This window comes from Ostrinia nubilalis, chromosome 11 (assembly GCF_963855985.1).
Source record: "Ostrinia nubilalis chromosome 11, ilOstNubi1.1, whole genome shotgun sequence".
NCBI lineage: Eukaryota > Metazoa > Arthropoda > Insecta > Lepidoptera > Crambidae > Ostrinia > Ostrinia nubilalis.
The window spans coordinates 8,602,150-8,624,981 of NC_087098.1; the positions used below are offsets into that span (position 1 = coordinate 8,602,150).

General features: G+C 35.2%; 2 long non-coding RNA genes across 2 annotated transcripts; one reads left to right on the top strand and one right to left on the bottom strand.

The window, feature by feature from the left end:
• Positions 1 to 946: 946 nt before the first annotated feature.
• On the bottom strand, positions 947 to 2,349 carry LOC135076200 (uncharacterized). Its single transcript, XR_010258205.1, has 2 exons — positions 2,123 to 2,349; positions 947 to 1,081 (listed from the first exon to the last, which is right to left on the bottom strand). It is a non-coding gene; the product is annotated as an uncharacterized LOC135076200 (long non-coding RNA).
• A 17,312-nt stretch (positions 2,350 to 19,661) lies between these two features.
• Positions 19,662 to 21,303, top strand: LOC135075874 (uncharacterized). The gene is made up of 2 exons (XR_010258136.1): positions 19,662 to 19,790; positions 20,748 to 21,303. It is a non-coding gene; the product is annotated as an uncharacterized LOC135075874 (long non-coding RNA).
• Positions 21,304 to 22,832: the final 1,529 nt, after the last annotated feature.

Genomic DNA, 22,832 nt, shown 5'->3' on the forward strand with positions numbered 1-22,832 from the left:
CCATATAACCGACGTGTAGAGCCAAAGTGTTATCTTTGGGTTGAGACCTCATCTACTACCAATGAGTCTCTTGCACTGATGGAATGCTATATAGGCCATTTTTATTTTGTTCTCGACATGACTCGCCCAGTTCAATTTGTTGTCAAAGGTGATGAGTTTTGTTTATAAAGAGTTCTGGTAGTTGGAGCTCTTGTAAATTCGATAATGCACTTATTAAGTAATTTTATTGACAACGTTAGGCACTATGAATTCAATTATATGTTTTACTAGTAGATATTTACCATTTTTTATTAAAACTTTTAACTAAAATTCTTTGATTTCAAAACTACGACATTATTTTTTCCTTTATTCTGACGTTTGGGCTAAATTATATCATTTTACACCAAATATGTATATATAATATATTGCGATTTTCAAATGTTTTTGATCTAAGTAACTTATAACATTTTACACATGTACGAAACTTTTGTGGTTAATGGTATTAGTCTAATTGAATCATTATACACAAAATAAATAATCTTTTGTCTTTTACTTTTTGTGCTATAAATTAAGTTACATTCTTTTTCACCAACCAACAGTACATAGTTTTTTTTGTGTATATTAATATGAGTCATCTTATATTGTTAATCACAAACTCAATCTGAACAACTTCAATCGTGTAAAAAGTAGTAACACGAGTCATACCTCTTGACACAATAAAAAAGTGAAAGAAGCCTCCGGTACACTTTGTTAAAAGTAGACATGTATCAATATACACGAAAGAAAACTCAAAATTGGTTCACAAAGCCTTACTTGTATCATTTGGCACAACATTATTTTCTTTTCTATACGTCGTAGAAACATACCGATTAGATACAAAAATAGCTAATTTTTCAGAGATTCACATTATGTTATAAACTCAATTTTGATCTAAGTCGAGTTAGATCCCTTTTCACTGGGGGTACAGAATTATGTATTTTGAATGTATTCTAAATAAACCTCTCCAAAATGACAAAACTATTTGTTTTCTTTATTAATTAAAAATTCTTCACTTAGTGATCCTGCTTCGGCGTACTGAGCTGCTGACCTGAAATCCTGTGATCTGAAAAATTTAAAAAACAATCTGGAAAAGTCTCTACAAAATCCTAGGCAAAGATTTGAGACTCAGTTTAGCGATACCTACTATTTTATTGTTGTCACATTCCCCACACTTGTTATGAGAATAGAAATCTGTACTAATATTATAAAGCTGAAAAGTTTGTTTGTTTATTTACTTGAACGCGCTAATCTCAGGAACTACCGGTCCGATTTGAAAAATTCTTTCAGTGTTAGATAGCCCATTTATCGAGGAAGGCTATATACCATCACGCTACGAGTAATAGGTGCAGAGCAAAAATGATTTTAACGCGTATGAAGTCGCGGGCACTGCTATTATAAATAAAATGTTGTTATACAATCGATATGCACGCGGTGGGAAACACGTGTGAAAAAGATCAAAGAGGTTTTTCAGTTCAACAAATTTTGTGTTGACACAATGCTACCTGACCGGCGGCTTTTATTTTTACGGCCGGCCTAAAATAATATGCCCTTTTTATTGACGCACAACAGAAGTTATATTGGTGAATCTAACAAATTGAATTATTAGATTGATTCAGCTAGAATACTAAGCACCAGTTGGTCGGCTGCTGGCCGGAAGACTGATTAAGATAACGAACGAGCGAATCAAGGGAACAATCACTAGTTCTTTTCCGATTAGTAACTATTTATTATTACTTTACTGAGTAGGTAGGCTAGCATGGTTAAAACTTCAATCGCGTGGTATATTTTACTCTAATTTAACAGCGCGGTTTATACAGGGTCTGCAGACAACAATATAAATTGCACAGAAGTTACATGAAATTGCATATTTAGGCAGTTTATTATTGATAGAAGATAAATGAAGACTAAATCTAATTAGAAAGTACAGTCAACAGCACATCAAACTATAAATTTTTATTGCAAAATAGCTTGTATACCAACGAAATAAGACGCCACTGTGTTTAGTTTGATATGCCGTCGTCAGTACATATAATATTATTCGCTTCAGTTGGTGGTCAAAGATTGCACTAGGATTTGGCAGCATGTTAACTATTATGTGCCTTACCTCTAGGGAGTTTCTTCACCTGCACTGGCTTTGGAAATTCATCTGTATTGGCGTAACTGGCACCGAAGAACAGCGTCAGAACTGCTACCACCATCATGAAAAGTGTTGTAAACTTCATGCTTACTTCCTGGCTGGGTAAAGTACTGAGTTTGATCCTAGGAGGTTTTGTCGTGAATATGACTACGTACTTTATGGCGGATCGTATTTAAACGTTGAAATTCCCGCTCTTAATGTCAGTTCTATGCAAAGTGGCCTGCTGCTTTACCAACTCTCGTACAGTTAAAAACACATCAGCCTGTATGTTATTGTTCCAAAATAGTACCTATTGCAACTACATAAGATCACAGTATTTACTTTGATGATATGCCGTTAAGCGTATTTAGTACTGCTGAAGTAATTGATTTTATAATAGTCGTTTCTATTATGATGTTATTAATGGACATTAGTTACATTATTATTACAAATTGCTTGTATAGGTACTTCATAACGTATCATAATCGAAAAGGACGGATGTGAATTATGGAAGTATTGTAAGAACGTTAATCTAAGTATGGAGATCATTTATTATTGTAATAATATTATGTAATAACTACCTATATAATTTTTATGACGAAAAAGAATATTGTGCAGAAAAATACAGGTTTTTGACTTTTAATAAATTATTTAATAATCAAATCAACTTTAAGCTACCGGACTATTGCCACCTCTCGTCCCCACCGCTGCAACTGCAGTGTAGCCAGGATCTACAGCTTGACCGCCATTAAAACCCACCCAGTGAAGGTCAAGTTTGTTCCAGGGGAAAGTTAACTGCCGTTGGACCCGCAAAGAAATTAAATCAGAAGAACATAGGAAGACTTCGAAGTTAGGGTTCGACTTCCCTACATTGTAAGGAAAGCGTATGACAGGTGACATTTTCCTGTAACGTTATTAAAATTTTCGTATACGGGATTTCTGGTTCAAACAGCAATAACCTGTTTTCCAATACAACTCTTTGAGTACCTACTTGCTTACTGCTGAATTGGTTGTTTGATCTTGGATACATACGCTACATGGATTTAAATGGTTTGGTACAAAGTCAATCAATCTGGTTTAAAGAATTATTGAGAAAGATAACAAATGAAAATCCCCCATATTATTTCATATTATTAGTTATTTTGATTCTTGGTGGGTATCACGGTTTCTTTATTCTAGAAAAAAGCTTATCTACCTATTCAAATCTATCTATTTTCATACTCTCATTTACACAGAAATTACTGAATCATGTGAAATCCCTGCTTCAAAGTGAAGTAAAAGAATATTATCCGATATAAAATTCCATACCGAGACTAAAAGTGACTTGAAGGTGAAAAGTGAAAATGTTAATTTTCAAAGAGCCAAGAGCTCGCTTGGATCCCAAGCACGGCTGGGTAACAATGGGGCTTACGGCCGAATACTGAAACGCCATTTAAATATTTGACGGCTTCTCAAATAGTTAAGCAGCTCCTAAACTTACATTTCGCATACTCAAAACAATATCTAAGCAGTTCTCAATTTTTAAGCACCTCTCAAATTAAGTTGCAATCAAACGCCACTCAAATGAATTTTCGCATACTGAAACGCCATTCAACGCTAAGCATTACTCAAACAACTGTCAAATCGTCTTGAGCAGCCGTTAAATTTGAGAGTGCTTGCGCGGTATCTTAAATCCTATTCTTATACCTAAATCGACCTAAATAGTGGTAAATAATGTTTGTGTCAACGTTATCATTTCTTTCGAACCTCGAGGAAATACCTAGATCTAATCGCAGGAACGCAATAAGGCTGAACGCTATTGAAAAATATTATTTGATAATGACATGCAATTCCGAGCGAGGTTCCGCGTCTCAAAAGAAACGGTGTTGTTTCTGGATTCATAATTTGGAAGCTCTTTGAAACCTCTCACCAAACGCCATACAACCAGTGGACCAAATACTTATTATAACCCTACGGTTCTACGCAACGGGAAGTTATGAACGTGTACTAAGTAGGTGATATCTTCCACATCGAACAGCCAACTGTGCATCGTATAGTGCACAAAGTAACAACCAAAATAGCTGCTATGAAATCGCTTTACATAAACATGCCTATTTCTGAGGAATATGGGGACATCGCAAATGGGTTTAAGCTAGGTATAGCAGCATTTCCAAGAGTTTTTGATTTGTCAATTTGATGCTCTGTCAACAATGATAAATGTCAATTGTGGTTACGTTTCGGTCCACGATCGCCACTTAGTAGATTTCAACAATAAAAAGTATCACCTTTAAAAATATTTTTTTTATTAAATAAAAATGCAAGCATTAATTTTTTTATATCATAAAACGAGATTTATATGTAATAGAAACTAAAAATAAACTGTTCTATGTTAAGTCGATTGAGTATATTTCCATAAAAGACAATACATAACCAAACGATGCTGCGTGTAATGGATAAAAAACGTAAAGTCATCATTTGTGTAAATGAAAACATACTTTTTTTGGCAAATGTTGCCATTATGTAAACATTTGAGAGCTGCTTAGCTGATCACGGCTTCAAATCCGTTGAGTAGCGTTTGAGAATACCATTTAAAATTGAAGGATACTTAAAGGATGATGGGCACAAATGTATGGAAAGTGGTACCCGCTCCAATAGCCATAACCAATATATATTTCAAAAGGCCTTTAGATGTAGGAAAATGTCTGCTATGGGGCCAGTTCTAATTCACGTTTTGAAAGCAGTAATTCCACTAAGTATTATAATGAAAGTATAACACAATCATCCATGTATACGAGTATGTACTATGACTACAATCTATTAATATAACTAAAAGAAGCCTTGAAAAGAAAAGGATAATACCTACGATGAACTACCCAAGCTATTAGCCCTTTATTCGCTTTCATCATCATCATCATGATCATTTTAGCCATAAGACGTCCAGTTGAACATAGGCCTCCCCAATGATTTCCACAATGGCCGGTTGCTGGCGGCCTGCATACAGCGCCTTCCCGCTACCTTTATAAGGTCGTCGGTCCATCTTGTGGGTGGACTTATTGGGTCTTGTGGGTTTATTCGCTTTAGCAACCCATAATAAAACCCTTAAGAAATAATAAATCTCCAACCCCTTTATTAATAAAAGTTACACCCTAGTTGAACTCTGATTTAAATTGTCATTTGGTATGGAAATGTCATTTTAATCCAAGGTTCATCCTAGGTATAACTTTTTTAAATAAGGGGGTAGTAGTTCTTCAAATAAAAACATTTATTTCACAATTATCTCTATCAGAATTATAGAGTTAAGGAAGGATGCTGGAGCAGTAAACCCTTCATGCCTCGCATAACCTAAGTACTATAAGATGGACACATATGATACTTCGGTTACACAAAAAGTATGTTTATCTTCGAACGCAACCAGATCTGAGGCTGGTGGCCATAGTAAATGTTGTTCGTCTTGGTAAGACCTTTCAAATGACACTACAAACATAACTATTGGAGCCGGGTACCATTTTGCAAAAAAGTATGTTTATCTTCGAACACAACCAGATCTGAGGCTGGTGGTCATATTAAAAGTTGTTCGTCTTGGTAAGACCTTTCAAACGACACTAGAAGCATATCTATTGGAGCCGGGTACCATTTTGCCCATTGTCCTTTAGGAGCCCGTCAGCTGAGTGAAAGATTTGAGTAGTGTTTCAGTATTCGGCCGTTAGTGTGACAGTCACTTGGCGCCAACTATATTTATGATAGGTATGTCAGGGCAGGATTTAATTCTATTGTAGCCAACAGTCTAGCATAATTTATTTAATTTTATTTATTTATTTAAGACGTACGTATTACTTATTTATACTTTACAAGTTCAATGTGGTAAATCGATAATGCAGGCAGAGTCCTTGAGAAATAAACTTTTATCTAAGTAGGTACATAGCATAATACATAAAGGCTTCTGCCCACGATTTTACCCGCGTGGAGGTCTGTCATAGAACGGTTTGTCACTCTTCTCGACAAAAATCTATCTGGTAATAAAACTTAAGAAAAATTATATAAAAGCTTTTATCTTTTATTTTCTCACTTTAAGATTAAGTTTAATAGCAATAAAATGTACCTACCTGCTGTCATTTTTCTGGGTCTATCTCTCCATACCAAAATTAACCAAAACGGATTAGTACTTACTTGTGATGTCATCCAGCCAGGTATAGGGAACAGTGTGTATAATAAATATTAAGAATATGGACTATGGATGAATTTAATAAAAAAACACTGTCAAAATATGAAATGTAATGAAATGTCGGATTAAAATTGTTGCGCCCATTTGAGCAAAATATCTGTCTGCATTCCTTGTCGAACTCGACAATGTTGTAGGTAGGTCTAGGTGTATACCATTTATTCCTTAAATTTCCGGGCGGAAATACAAATAGTTCGGCTTCAGTTAGTTTAATTAAGTTTGGTGTAAAAATGCAGTCGAAACAATATTAAAAGGGATCAATAAAACAGGAGATTTAAATCACAAGAGAAATTCAGATAGCCTTATCGTACCAGACCTAATAGTTTTCAACCGACTTCAAAAAAGGAGGAGGTTCTCAATTCGACCCGTATGTTTTTTTTTTTTTTTTTTTTTTTTTTTTTTTTTTTTTTCTATGTTTGTTACGCGATAACTCCGCCAATTATGAACCGATTTGAACAAATCTTTTTTCGGCGTATAGGTATTACCTCAAGGGTGGTCCCATTTAAATTTAATAATAAAAAAAACAACCCCCAAGGGTGGAAAATTGGGGATGAACTTTTTTATACGCAATATCTCCGCCGATTATAAACCAATTTGAACGATTATTTTTTTGTTGAATAGGTATTATCAAAAGGGTGGTTTCATGCGAATTTGAAGAAAATATTTCACCCCCAAGGGTGGAAAATTGGGGATGAACTTTTTTATACGCAATATCTCCGCCGATTATGAACCAATTTTTTTTGGTCTCAGTGTACTGCCTACCTTCAGTGGTAACATCAAGGTAATAATTAGTTAACTAAAAAGCAAGAAATAAGTAAAATTTTATAAAAAAAAATAAAACCGACTCCAAAAAACCTACACTAAAACGTAGAAAAATAATTACTAATTACCTACTTATTTATTAGGACGAATTATTAATATTTATGTAGGTATACCATGATTGATACTTTTGGAGTCGGTGCAGGCAAACTTTACATGTTTCATAATCTTGGCACCGACTCCAGAAGTATCAATCATGGTATACCTACATAAATATTAATAATTCGTCCTAATAAATAAGTAGGTAATTAGTAATTATTTTTCTACGTTTTAGTGTAGGTTTTTTGGAGTCGGTTTTATTTTTTTAACCGCGAAATTCATATGAATTCGAAATTATAATGTCATTTACATTATTTTTATTTCTGGCAGTTCATGTCATGAAAAAGTAGAAAATTTTAATGTGTCAGTTCATCTTCGAGGTTTTTGATTAATTTATTTGAAATATTAAATTGAAGGTCGAAAATGGCCTGAATTGCTTCGAGAAAAGGATGGTACGGCCGTGCCGCTTTTTTGCTCGACTTGGTGGGGGCACTGCCACACGGTGGATCGAAATGGCATTAAAGTGGACATAGGGATTTTTTCCGGAAAATCGAATTTTAAAAATTGCCAGTCGATAGTCCTTTGCTCACTCATCACGACATGTCATATCACATTTTTCTCTAAACCTGATACTTTAGCTTAAAAAAAATAATTTGTGTTTTTTTTGTATGAAACGAGACATAAAGTGCTAATTTTCTCCGAAGACCTGCTAGATCGTGACTTGAAACAACCTAGGTCGGTATAACTGCATTATTTATTAATATTCTAAGCTATTTCCAGCTGCTCCAAACCGCAACTTAGCCTGTTAAACGATTCCGAAAAAAATTAAAAATTGACTCTTCTTTTAATTGTATTTTAGTTCTTTTTTTTAGAAAAAGCTTCGATTACGGTACTAGAAAGTGATTTTATCGTTAGGTGACATTGTTATCTATTCTCAAAACCTGTTAAACCCTTTCTTTCCTATCAGCACATGACTTTAAAACAACAATGAAGTTACTCATACCTCGTAAATAACGTGTTTTGCGAATAAGCAGATAATGGTCAGGGGTGGGGGTAAAAAACAGATAAGGATTGTTTATTTTTTTTAAATTTAGTTTGGGCTGTGTAACGTCACCAATAACATTCAACTTTAAATGCGGTTTTTAACATGTAATTACAATGGAAGCTATTGTGAATAATATAGATTTGTTCGTAGTCTTAAGAAATACCTTAAAACCTTTCATGGACAGTGAGGAACTTTATAATCACCTTTAGCAGAAAATGGTACATTTGTCAGAAGAAAACAGTGTTAACCCTTAATTGCTCGCATGGGGTCAAAGCATTTTCGGATTCAAAAATGAAGCACTTGGCGTGGCCCGATTTCCTCCGCGCCCCCGGTAGCTTCATAAAACACGTCTTAGTTTGTATTTTGATAGCGACTAATTCACGGGAGTGGAAGGATGCGTCGCTGCGCACTTGAGTGGTGACCCCATGCGAGTAATTACGTAACTTTTTTGGAAGAGGTAAATTTTTGTTTTATATATTTATTTTGTGTATTATGAATAATATTTGTGTTATTGTATATTCAGTGAATAAATGTTTGTTATAAATGTGTTTTTACAGCTCTAAACAATAAAAATATTGATAAATTCAGTTTTACTACTACTTATCCTTTTTTTTTTAGAGTTAGTAGAGATAGGAAAAAATAGCAAATTGTGCTATGGTTGGAAGATGTTTCTGATGAAGAAGAAGTTGGAGGGTCGAGTTCTAAGCCAGAGTTAGATGAAATAACAAAAAGTGATCATGATAGCGCTAATGAGATCGAGCAATCCTCCGCACAATCAAGTGAATCAAAAATGCAAGAAATGAACAAGATTTGTGTGCAATGATCACTCTGAAATATACTGTCAACAGTGTAACAAGAATGATTCGGAGAGTTCCTAAAAAATACTAGTATTATCTATGATCTCAGTATACCTAAGTACAAATTGTTAATTATTGACAATTATTTTAATTTAGCTTGTTTTTGTATAATTAGTTAGAAATTCATGTTATTACCTATAGATATTAAAGAATAAATAAAGCATTTTTATAATAATATAGTTTCATTTACTTATAAATTTCAGTATGTATTAAAAACTACTCACACAATTTGGGGTCATCTGTGACCCCATGCGAGCAGTTATGTAAGATTCTTTATGCGAGTAATTAAGGGTTAAGAGCGTTTACGCCGTTTGGCGCAAAAACAGTAAATAATAAAATAAATAAATGATAATAAATATCCTTAGACATTTTACACTGCGCTTCTAGTCCCAAACTAAGCAAAGCTTGTACTATGGGTACTAGACAACGGATATAAACATACTTAACCCTTAAGTAACATCCTTATTTTTGGTTACACTTTTAACACCCTGGGGCAAAAAATTACCCCAAACGGAAATTGAAAAATTTTAAGTAAATATTTAAAATCAATTTAATTTTGTGATTTACAGTGTATTAATGGACTCACTGAATTATAAGATTGCTTTAAAAGAACGTCTATCTAGCGCAAAGAAACACCTTAAATCAATCATAACAAAAAACAAATAATTTGTCATTGGCAACTAATAGTCTTCACAATGGTCTTCTAGAAAAATCTTAGAAAGTTATTGTGGGAACCAAAAACTTACACTAATCGGACATTAAATAGATGTTTTATGCATACTTTAAACACAAAATGAAATAAAACGAAAATTTCTGGCTTTATAATAAAGCAAAATAAAAAAACTTATTTTTTTTATAAAATTATGAAAAAATATTTAAAAATATTTTTTATTTATTTTATTCCTAATTATTTTTTTCAAAACACATCAGACACGCTGAATTACAACGTAATTATCACTTTTGAGCCATATTTCTGTGTCGAATTTATGAACGCTCTGTTCTGAGAGGATGTCTTCAAAGTTCGAAAAGTATCATGTAAATCAAGCTCTAATTATCTCTCTGCATTCTAGTGACAATGTGCTACTTAATCGTCATATAAATATTTACTCATTTTGTTTCAATGCTGTAAAAACCTATTAATAACATGTTAGGTGATGATAAATTAAAGTATGCGTAACTAACACCCTGGGGTAAATTTCTGCCCCACCTACCTGTACAAGCCAAACGGATGATTTTTTTCACATCCCGCATCTACGAGCTTAAAGCGCACACTCTGGATTGAGAATACATAAAACGACATTGCACTAGCTACGCTAGAAAAAAAGATATGTCAATTTTTATGCGCCTGGGGTAAAAAATTACCCCACGGTGTTACTTAAGGGTTAAATACTTTTTTTGTTGTAAATACATACTTATTATACATAGAAAACACCCAGTCCAATACAAACAAATATGTTCATGCACACAAATGTTTGTACTGTGCGGGTATCGAACCCGCTACCTCCGGAATAGTAGTCCGTTCCGAACCACTACACCAAACGGCCGACATATTACTTTTTTAACCCGATAAGTACTTTTTTAACCCGATAAGTACTTTTTTAACCCGTTACAATCATTAACCAGTTACATTACAAATATGTTATAGGCATAAATAATTAGGCAATTTCGTCGTCTAAATAGTTGAGATAATATTTCGATTAGTATAGTATTAATTTAAGAATTCTATCAAGATAAGTCCTCACAGGTTTTCAAATTTCCACTTTAGCGTCAGTTTACAAGCTGATTTTTTTATAAAAATACTGTGAAAACGATATAACAAACATTTATATCCTATAGCATAGGTCTTTAGGCAAATAGTTAGTTGAGAAAATTCTTAGATTTAAGCATTTTACAATAAGAAATCACAAATTCAAAGAACGTGAAATACCCAAAAATCAAAGTGATTTTTACACCATTATTCTTCTTGATGATGGACAAACTGTCATCTATCTCTTCCCCAATTTTTAAGAAGAAACAGTAATTGGCTTGAATCTCCAATTAACTGGGTCTGGCAACTAGTTTTTGATGAAGACAAAATTGAGGAAAATGTTCTGTTTCTGAGTTAATTTATGTAACGGTTTCCTCGGGATAAAGGAAGTAGTCGAAGCATGTAGTGTAGAAATTGACATGTTTTCTGTAATAGCATCTATATTTGACGTTGTTTTTTCACTAGGTTCAGTAATTGAACCAACATTTTCCTCAATTTTGTCTACATCAAAAACTAGTTGCCAGACCCAGTTAATTGGAGATTCAAGGCAATCACTGTTTCTTCTTAAAAATTGGGGAAGAGATAGATGACAGGTTGTCCATCGTCCATTAAGATTAGTACAAAAATTCCGGCAAACTTTTTTTAACTTAACACTGTTTTCTTCTGACAAATGTACCATTTTCTGCTAAAGGTGATTGATTATCTGCATAATATTTCGTATTAGAAGAGAGCAAATGAAACCATATTTTTCTTCGGTTGACGGAAAAGTGACGTTTTATTCTTTTCTTTTAAATTACTTTTTTCTGTCCTTGACATGCTGCCACCACAGGCATTATTAATGTAGAACTACAAAACCTTATCCAGTAAAATCTAGGTCTCTGGTAATAATAAGTTTAATCAATTGAAATAAATTTAAGTTTGTTAATCCATGAAAAAAGGTACCAGACACCCAGGTTTCACACATACCTACTAATCCTAAGTGGGTAATTGAAACAAACAATAGGAAATTATTTAAACGAATACAAACCAAGTTCCACATAGGTACATAGTAACTATTGGTAAGTACACCCTTGACTCTAAATTAATACAAACAATATACATACATATTAACTTAAAATAATATTGAAACTTAGTAGGTAATAAACTTAAATAATTAATCAATTCCATTTATAGGCAGTGGACAAATGTTGTTGAACGCGCGTTTGATGACTCCCCCTGAAGTGTGGATCTCCGCAACCCTCGTGACTCCGTCCTTCCCCTTGCAGCAGTTAACGATGCGTCCTAGTTTCCATTGGTTCGGGGGCAGCCGGTCATCCTTCACGAGTACGATGGTGCCATCACGTAGACTGATGCCCTTTGAGCTCCTCCACTTGGTACGGGTCTGCAGAAGTCCAATATAGTCCCTCGACCAACGCTGCCAAAAGCTTTGGTACAGCTGTTGCAACTGTTGATAGTGTGTCAATCTGCCCATTGGCACGTCTGTATAATTATAGTCAGGTATCGAAATGGGTGTTCTGCCTATCAAGAAGTGGGCTGGCGTCAAACAAAATATTTCATCATTAGCTGAATTAGGCAACGGACACAAGGGCCGAGAATTAAGAATGGATTCTACTTGAGCGAGAACGGTTGCGAACTCCTCAAAAGTCAACAAAGAATTACCTAATACTCGTTTCAGATGGTATTTACAAGACTTTACAGCCCCCTCATGCAACCCGCCCATATGCGGGGTGTAACCAGGCAGATATTTCCAGATAATCCCCTCACTAGCGCATGAGGTTGTAAACTCATCCAAGCTGTCCCTTAGAAAATTATACAATTCCTTAAGCTCATTGTTAGCTCCATGAAATGTTGTGCCATTATCACTCAACATTTCTTTTGGTTTTCCCCTACGGGATATGAATCGTTTAAAAGCCGCGAGAAAGTTATTGGTTTCCAAGCTAGATACCAGCTCTATGTGAACAGCCTTGGTTGTTAAGCACACAAATACAGCGACATAGCATTTACTTGCCTTGAATCCTCGTCCTCTCCTGTCCCTAATATGAAATGGGCCCGCGTAATCAACGCTTGTCAATACAAAGGGAAGTGCAGGGTTAACTCGCGATGGGGGTAGGTTACCCATAATCGGTGTAGTTACCTTAGGCTTAGCTCTGAAACACGTCACACATTTATGTACTATTTTATTTACTAGTTGCTTGCCATGCACAGGCCAATATTGCTCACGTATGGATGACAATAATAATTGCGGGCCTGCATGCAACAATCGCTTATGAAAGTCAACAACTATCAACTCTGTAAGTGGGTGGTGACGTGGTAGTATTATGGGGTGTTTCTTATCGTAGTTGTAGTTAGACTGGCCTAAACGACCCCCCACACGCATAACCCCCTCGTCAATAAAGGGATTCAAGGACAATAAGTTCGATGACCTCGGTAATTGTTTATTTTTACTAAGTAAATTATATTCGGTAGCATACGACTGAATCTGTGAAAATTGTATTAATTTGATTAAAGCATCGTTCAACTCTAGGGCTGACAATGAAGTAGTTAATTTGTTTTTTGGATCTCTACAATTGTGAATAAATCTTAACACAAATGCAAAGCAACGATTTAACTTCTTGAGGTTCGACCAGCGTTCAAACAACCTGTTATCAATTGTATCACTAGAATTGGTAGAAACGTTACAATTGGTTGTGTTTAAAGTCTCATCATAAGAATAGGGTTGTAATAGAATGTTCTCTGGAATCGTAGGCTGGGACAACCATGCGGGGCCCTGCCACCAAAGGGAACACGCTGGCAGTTTATCTGCCTCTACCCCCCTCGACAGCAGGTCCGCAGGGTTGTCACTCGAGCAAACCCAGTACCAATCCTTCGCATTGGTTAATTTATTTATTTCAGTTACTCTATGTTTGATGAAGGTTGATAATTTGTCCGATTTGGAATTTATCCAAGCCAACGCCACCCTGGAATCTGACCACAAGAATATGTTAGGTATTTCCTGTTTCAGGGCATCATTAACCTTGTTGTATAATATGGCTAACAATAAACAAGCACGTCATTCTAATTTCGCTATTGTTTCGTTTCGCGCAACCCGCGACTTCGCGCAAAGCAATCGTACAACCACGTTACCATGCCTATCAAGAGAACGTACATAGATAGCCGCGCCATAAGCGGTCAATGAACTGTCACAGAATCCGTGCAGCTCCGCCTTGATGTAATCACCGATAAGGACAAGTCGCGGAATAACTATTGAGTTTACAAAATTTAATTTGTTATAAAATGACTCCCATTCATAACAAAACTCGTTAGGTAGATTTTCGTCCCAGTTAATTTTAATTTTCCATAAACGTTGTTTGAAACATTTCGCAATTATTATTAAGGGTCCTAACAGACCCAAAGGGTCGAAAATGGCAGAGGCTATAGATAAAACCTTCCTTTTGGTTAAGTCGGTTGGTACTGGTTCTACTTGTAACTTATACCGTATGCTATCGTCATCATTTGACCACGCGAGTCCTAATACTTTATGTGTACCTGACCCTAGCGAAGTTAATTCGTTATTATCGGTAGGTGCATGAGTAGAGTTTCTAATATGGTCCACTACAGTTTCTGAGTTGGACTTCCATTTTCTTAGGTGAAAGTTTGCGCCTTTCAAAATGTTGTCTATTTGAACGGCTGTTTTGGCTAACTCCAGGTCGTCGTCCTGACCATGAATCAAATCATCCATATAAAAGTCCGAAACTATAACAGAAGAAGCTATTGGAAATGACTTTTCGTTCTCGTCCGCGAGTTGTTTCAAACATCGAGTAGCCAAGTAAGTATGGCGCACATTTCAAGCCAAAACTAAGCGTAGTTAATTGGTATGTCAGAAGTGGCTTGTTTGGGTTATCACGCCAAAATACACATTGTAAGTGTTGTTGTGTTGGGTCAATAAATATGTTCCTATACATTTTTTTTATATCTGCACTAATAACATATTTGTGTTTTCGAAATCGTATCAAAATATTATCCAAACTATCTTGGTCCATTGTACCCTTGTGTTGTATGTCATTCAAAGACTTTCCACTACTGGTTTTACAGGATGCATCAATAACTACTCGCAAAGGTGTTGTTGTTTTTTGAGGGTTCAAGACTGCGTGGTGAGGTAAGTAATTACAAGGCTCAGAGGTTGTTTTCTCAATCATATGCCCTGCATTTATAAAATCGTCCATGAATTCTACATATTTATCTTTAAACTCTGGATTTTTCTCAAATTTAGATTCTAGTGATCGAAATCGTTTGTATGCAATTGGTCGAGATGACCCGAGACTTGTGACAGGCTCCTGAAGGGGCATTTTGACAGTGAAATTACCATCAGCTGTTCTTGTGTGTGTCGCAAACACATTTTCACAATATGTGGTATCATAATTTGGAGATTTCATTATCTGGTCACAGTCTCTCAAAAAATTATTTGAATTAAGAGTAAAATTGCATCTTACTTGTAAGGGTTTGTTTACTACAGAAACGCAGCCTGAAACCACCCAACCTAATCGAGTTCTTTGTAAAATTGGTAAACCGTCTCCGAGACAGTGTTGGCCAATGCATAGTAGTTGGTAGAATAGTTCAGCACCGATGATGATATCGATTTCACCCCCTTTATAGAATGAGGTGTCTGCAAGATTAATTCGTTTAGGTATATTTAGACCCTGCGCACTTGGTAAGTACGAAGGCAAACTACAAATGTTAGGTACAATAAAGCAAGACAAATTGGTAGAGAATGTATTGTCCATTGAGTTTACTTTTAGGTTGCACAATTGGTTAATTTTGGTTACATTTTCATTAAACCCAATGACCTCCATATCTATTTTTTGTGCCTTTAAATTTAATTTATTAAATGCACTTTGGGTAATATAATTTGACTGTGAACCTGAGTCCAACAAGGCTCGCATTGTATGTAATTGGTTATTGATATCTACAACAGTTATTTGCGCAGTAGAAAGCAAAATCGCTTTGTGTTGAATTGGTAAATTGTTATCAACCGTGCCTAAAGTGGTGTTGGTTACTTGTTGGTTTGTAAATAAGTTTACTGATTGAGATTCAGCATTGATACGAATAGGTTCTGGGTTATACATAGTTGATAACTGTGGCTGTGGTAACGTACTCGGTTGTGGAGTGTCATTTTGAGTAATATGTAATAAAGTGTGGTGCTTTCGTTTTCGACAGTTCGAAGATTTGCAATTTGGTAAGATATGGTTTGAACCTAAGCAGTTAAGACAAAGGCCTAATTTCTTAATCAATTGGATGCGTGACGGTACTTTCAGAGCCAAGAACTTTGAGCATTGGTTGATGTAGTGACTCTCTTTGCAATTAGGACATTGATTACGACGGGTATTGGTATTGTTGTTAGGTGGTACCTTACTCTGAGAGCCAGGAGAGGACGTGGCCAGCATGACCTTCCGCGCCGAGGTGGAAGGCTGTTCACTGGAACCCGTACCTGCCTGGTCCAGTGTCTCTTGAAGGTCAGCTTGAGCTCGCAAAAACGACTTAAATTCCTGTAACGTAGGTAAATCACGTGAAACACTTTTTTCCTCCCATTTACGTTGCATGTGCGCTTCAAGCTTAGCAGACAAGAGAAAAATTACTAATAAATCCCAACCATCAGTACAAATGTTGAGTGATTTCAGCGTTCGCATGTGCTTAGATATGTTGTCAGCTAAATCTCTTAAAGAATTGGCATTAGTGGGAACATTGCTAATGTTAATAAGAGCTCTTAGATGGTTGTATACTAACACTTTTGGATTATTGTAGCGCTCACACAAAAGCTGCCAAGCTATAGCATAGCTCTCCTCGGAATACTCCAATGAGCTCACAACCTCCAGCGCACTACCCTTCAAGCAACCACGCAGGTATTTAAACTTCTGAATGGATTTCAAACTTGTCTTGTTAACAAGCGCATCAAAGGTGTCTCTGAATTCAATCCATTGCGTGATATTGCCTGAAAAGTTTGGCAAGGAAATATCAGGATATTTAATTGCATTTGAATCTGGAAAAATTTGAGAAGCATTATTGTCCTGGTTTGAATTGGATGAAGCATTATTGGGTTTATTTTGGTTTAGGTAATTCTTTGCCCTAGCCACTGACTCGTAGTAGGAGTTCTCAAAACATTCCCTCTCCTCTAACTCTTTATCTATATCTGTACTGAGAGTCTCAATTCTGTCCTGGATTTTTTCGAATTTTGAAAATACTGTTCTAACCTTGTCAGTCCGTAGCTCGAGATCTATGATCTGTTCAGCTGAAATTGCCTGGGGGTCCAATTTGGCTAGGTACTTTCTGAACAACGTTAATTTGCCCTTTTCAGACCCCCTTTTCTTTATCAGATCTCTTAACAAATCATGCTCCATTACTGTGGAAGCGCTGTCAGAGTCTGACGCCATGATTTAATTGAAAACAATACTTTGAACCAGGTAAAATTGTAATAAGTAGGTTACGATAACACACCCAAGTAAAAAAATAACACCAGCCACTCACTTGAAGACAATTACCACTCGAATACCTTTATGACTTTCCTTCTATTTGGTTTTCCAATACAGCAAACGTTGGTTTAGCAGAATGTTCGTAGAAGTTGTGAATTCAACAACCGTTGGTACGCCGCGCGTGTCCTCCGCCCTCCTTGATTGGTATTTTCCGAGAATCTTCGGATTTTCGAGCTGGACGCTGGACTACACGGCCAAATAAGACTCCATCATGAGAAAATGCGTCTTCTTAAGGGTCACCAAATGATTATCTGCATAATATTTCGTATTAGAAGAGAGCAAATGAAACCATATTTTTCTTCGGTTGACGGAAAAGTGACGTTTTATTCTTTTCTTTTAAATTACTTTTTTCTGTCCTTGACAGTGATTATAAAGTTCCTCACTGTCCATGAAAGGTTTTAAGGTATTTCTTAAGACTACGAACAAATCTATATTATTCACAATAGCTTCCATTGTAATTACATGTTAAAAACCGCATTTAAAGTTGAATGTTATTGGTGACGTTACACAGCCCAAACTAAATTTAAAAAAAAATAAACAATCCTTATCTGTTTTTTACCCCCACCCCTGACCATTATCTGCTTATTCGCAAAACACGTTATTTACGAGGTATGAGTAACTTCATTGTTGTTTTAAAGTCATGTGCTGATAGGAAAGAAAGGGTTTAACAGGTTTTGAGAATAGATAACAATGTCACCTAACGATAAAATCACTTTCTAGTACCGTAATCGAAGCTTTTTCTAAAAAAAAGAACTAAAATACAATTACAAGAAGAGTCAATTTTTAATTTTTTTCGGAATCGTTTAACAGGCTAAGTTGCGGTTTGGAGCAGCTGGAAATAGCTTAGAATATTAATAAATAATGCAGTTATACCGACCTAGGTTGTTTCAAGTCACGATCTAGCAGGTCTTCGGAGAAAATTAGCACTTTATGTCTCGTTTCATACAAAAAAAACACAAATTATTTTTTTTAAGCTAAAGTATCAGGTTTAAAGAAAAATGTGATATGACATGTCGTGATGAGTGAGCAAAGGACTATCGATTGGCAATTTTTAAAATTCGATTTTCCGGAAAAAATCCCTATGTCCACTTTAATGCCATTTCGATCCACCGTGTGCCAGTGCCCCCAGATTGAATTAGATTAAACCACTGAACATACGAGTAACTTACGTTTGCGTTGCTATAAAAACTTGTCAACTTTCGTATGTACTCTGCCTTATTTAAAAGCAAAACACAGTGGTCATGGGAATTACCGTTCCCTAAATACTTATATGTCTTGTTTGCATTGTATCATCCCGAAAGAATGTTTGAATGCCTATAAATAAAATGAGATATTTATGGACTCGCTAAATATTTTATTAATATTTAACACAAATATCTCACAACAAAATCATTCGTCGTCTTTAAGATAGACCAACAGGGTTATCGCATCGTCATGAGTTATGTAACAACAAAAAGGTAACGATAGTGTGATCTTTCTTTATTGGGTTCTTAATTAATGTAAGGAAAAATAAGGAAACACATCTGTTTTCTCAGTAAAAAGGTCTTGCTATACGGGAAACGTGTGGCACTGTAAGTGAAGCCAAAAGTTGGATGTGAAATAATAACCCTTAAGTTCAAGATAAAACATAGTTGTGTGTGTGTGTGTGTGTGTGACCTAAATTATTAAAGTAACAAATATAACGTGGTTAGTTATCGTAACTATTTCTAGTGTCTATTTCAGGATTTTTATGCTCTACCTACGTTTCAGGCAACGGAGGTCCACCGCTGGATAAAGACCTCCCCAAAGGAATTTCACAACGAACTCGTTGAACAAAGTAAACAACATACAATGCACGCTTATTTAACATAGCTGTGTCAAATTCTCAAAAATCATAATTTATGTAATTATAAATAAACATTTTAAATTAATGTAGAGCAACTTATTATGTTTAAATATAGCAATATCACACGCATCAAACTCAAACCGTTTAAAGATCTCGTGGACCTAATTTTGGCGACTAACATTCTTGGGAGATCCACGTTAAGTAAACATTTAAATTCGTCGAAATACCTAACTACGATTAAGATAAAATAGGTTATGGCCCTGCATCTTTTTATTGTTTGGCGTGTCATGTAGAAGGGAAACTCCCTAGTCCCGAACCTTATCTTTTTTGTATAAATTCCAGTCTCTCATACTTTGGTACTCATTTGTAAAACGATAATTGTTTGAGAAAAGTTATATTTGTGGTGTGTCTTTAAAATTAAAATCCTTACCATCAGGTGATCCGTCTGCTCGTTTGCCTCCTATCACATAAAAAAAAAAAAAAAAAAAAAAAAAAAAATGAAATTCTTCAGTATAATTGCCGTATTAATGGCCGTGATATGTTTATTTTCGGTGAACTCCGCACCCGCTCCTGCCCCAGTCCCTGGCAAGTTAACGGCTATCAAGACAGCCGGTCGATATATTGTAAGTAATCTGTTTATATTACAAACACACCCACGTTTATCATGGACCTATAACGACAGATTTTATTTAATACAATATGACATGAGTATGTAACTGGATATTGGATATTTGATAAGAATGAGGGAATAGTAAGTGGCCAGTGGCAAAAACGTATAAGCTAATTTATCTTTCTACGAGTAATATTGGCACACAGACAGATAAATCATCTCTTATTTGTCAATCTCTCCAAAGCATGGAATTCTTACTTTCTAAGTATTTCGCAGGTATGTCATTATGGGTCTAATTCTGAAATAAACATTGTATACTTCGAGGAGACTGCGAGGAAATACTTTAACGTTGGTGTTTCGAGATTTTTCTGATAAATTGTTGAATTCATGAGATGGAATTTGTGATCTTTTCCTTCCTTAGATGCAACCTAATGGATTATACTTTATTGTGGTTTTATTAAAACGCCATTAAACCAGCCACTACATTGTCTAGGCAGCTTTACCTGCGCATTATGGTTTCCCCATTAATGTAGGTACAGTCGACAGTACATTAATCTGTTTTTGCTGCAAAATAGCATCTATTAACTCTACATAAGATGCCAGTGATTAGCCTGATGTGCCGTCGTCTGTACTCAGATAATATAAACGTCTATCGACACGGTGTTGCGAGACTCATATATCATGTAAATTAATACCTCGCTATTGAACAGTTTAAGATAGGACGTACTCTTGGGTAATTGAATAATAATCCTTGAATACAGATTGCTCATATTAGCAGTACCCATATTTGGAACCAATATTGCTTCTGGGAATATTTTCAGTACACCATCCCTGAAATTGTAATTAGTGGCCGTATTAAAAGAAGGAATCCACTACTAATAGATCCCTCCGTACTATGCTATGTCTATGTTATTGGCTAGGTCATTAGATACTTTTTACTTTTATTAATGAGTTTTCTAATTGGTTTCAGGGGAAAGGTCTGAATGCGATTGGCGCAGCAGATGCAATTTACGACGGATATCGCTTCATCACTGGGAAAAAACACTAACTAAATGGCTCGTTTACGATTTTTAGCACTTACATCATAGTATTCTTATTTTAGCAGTCATGTTGATTTTGTTAGAGCTAGATTAATAGTCAATGCAAATAAAGAAACGCATTACCTACTTAGGCTGGGTTGCATAATCTTACTTTGACTTTAACAAACGTCAAAAATCTGTCAAACTCGCTACATACAACACCGGTTATCGTTATAGTTACTGTTAAAGTTAGGTGGTGCAACTCAGCCTTTATACTAATAAATTATAACCTGAGAGTCGAATATATTTAGTAATTACACATTATATTGAACCAAATTAATTGATAGCCTTTTAGCGATAAGGATTTGGGCATTTTAATTACTGTAAACCTACGTATTATTAAGTTTACGGTTAGTGATCCCTATGTAATAATTATACGATATCGATAAGGGGTGTGTATTAATACACTTAAATGAGTTTAATATTATTAATAAACTTATAATTACATTTACGAAGTTTCAATTAATATACCTCCTCGTGTGCAACATAAATTAATTAAATATTTTATAACTCATGGCTGTCATTCTTTGCGTTGTATTGTTGTGTTATTGAAACAAACTTAAATCCGAGTTAATTAAGCGAGTTATATGAGTACAAAACAATGGTGGGCCTTATATTTTGTTAAATTCCCTACCAATCGATTATAGGTTTTAAATAAGTTAGATTGGAATTTCTTGAAATGCAAAGGATTTTATTTTCCAATAACTTATTAGCTTCATAAGCGGGCTTTGGCGCATTTCATTAGTAGTCTACGCGGGGCTTCATAAGCCTGTCTGGGCTGGGTGTAAAAGAGGCTGCGTGCAGATCAGTTCTACATTTATTCCAAGTTAGACGACGTATTAAGGTTTTATGAGCTATCATTCTTCTTTACACTCACGCTGTCATTTGAAAAGACGAATTACTTACATAGCTCAGTAAGCAAAAACATAACCCATAAACATAAAGGTAAAACAAAAACAAATGTTATAGTATTTTATACAAGATCGCATAAGGCACAACAGTAATCGACTCTACTAACAATCAACAGTATGTACAGAGGTAGGTATGTACCTACATGTAATAATTATTACATAATATTCAATATAGCAATTATTTTAACAATTAATGCTGATGGGCAGCATTAATTGTTAAAATAACATTGATTAATTGATGTCTATTTCTTTTGTTTCAAAGGAAAACACATCAGTAAAAGGAAAAGAAAACATACCTGCGTCTGATCAGGATTTTCCTCATCTCTCAGATGTCCAATCAGATTACTCAAAGGAAACCAAATTGGTGCTTTACTTACTGTCGCAAATCCGTAACGCAAATCCGTGACTGTATTTTCGGCTTCATTTTTTCTCTTACTCTCTCTTTATACTCTCCTTTTATAGCATCACTGCAATGTATCAAGTCCCAGATAGGGCCAGAAACACTGGAATTGTAATGCACAAACAAGGATCTAGTTAATTAAAAAAAACACTACATCACTACATAAGTATTATGTAGATATATACAGGGTGTTAGGTAAATGGGTATATGAGCCGACACTAGCCCATGTTAACACGGGCATATAAATGGTATGGTGAAGTCAGAAAATTGATATCTTCATTTTAATTATTTTAATTTTCATACAAATCGGAATTAAAAAAATTATTTTGTATGAAAATTAAAAAAAATAAAATGATGATATCAAATTTCTGACTTCACCATACCATTTATATGCCCATGTTAGCATGGGCTAGTGTCGGCTCATATACCCATTTACCTAACACCCTGTATATAACAAAGTGGCTTTCCGCTGTCTGCCCCTATGTAGGTATGTTTAGATCTTTAAAACTATGCAATAGATTTTGATATGTTTTTTTTTAAAGATAGAGTGATTCAAGAGGAAGGTTCTTATACTTAGCACCAGTGCGAAGCCGGGGCGGGTCGCTAGTTAAGTATAATTCTGTAATTATGCCCTTTTGTTTTGTTTTTAGACTTTTTACTTTGAA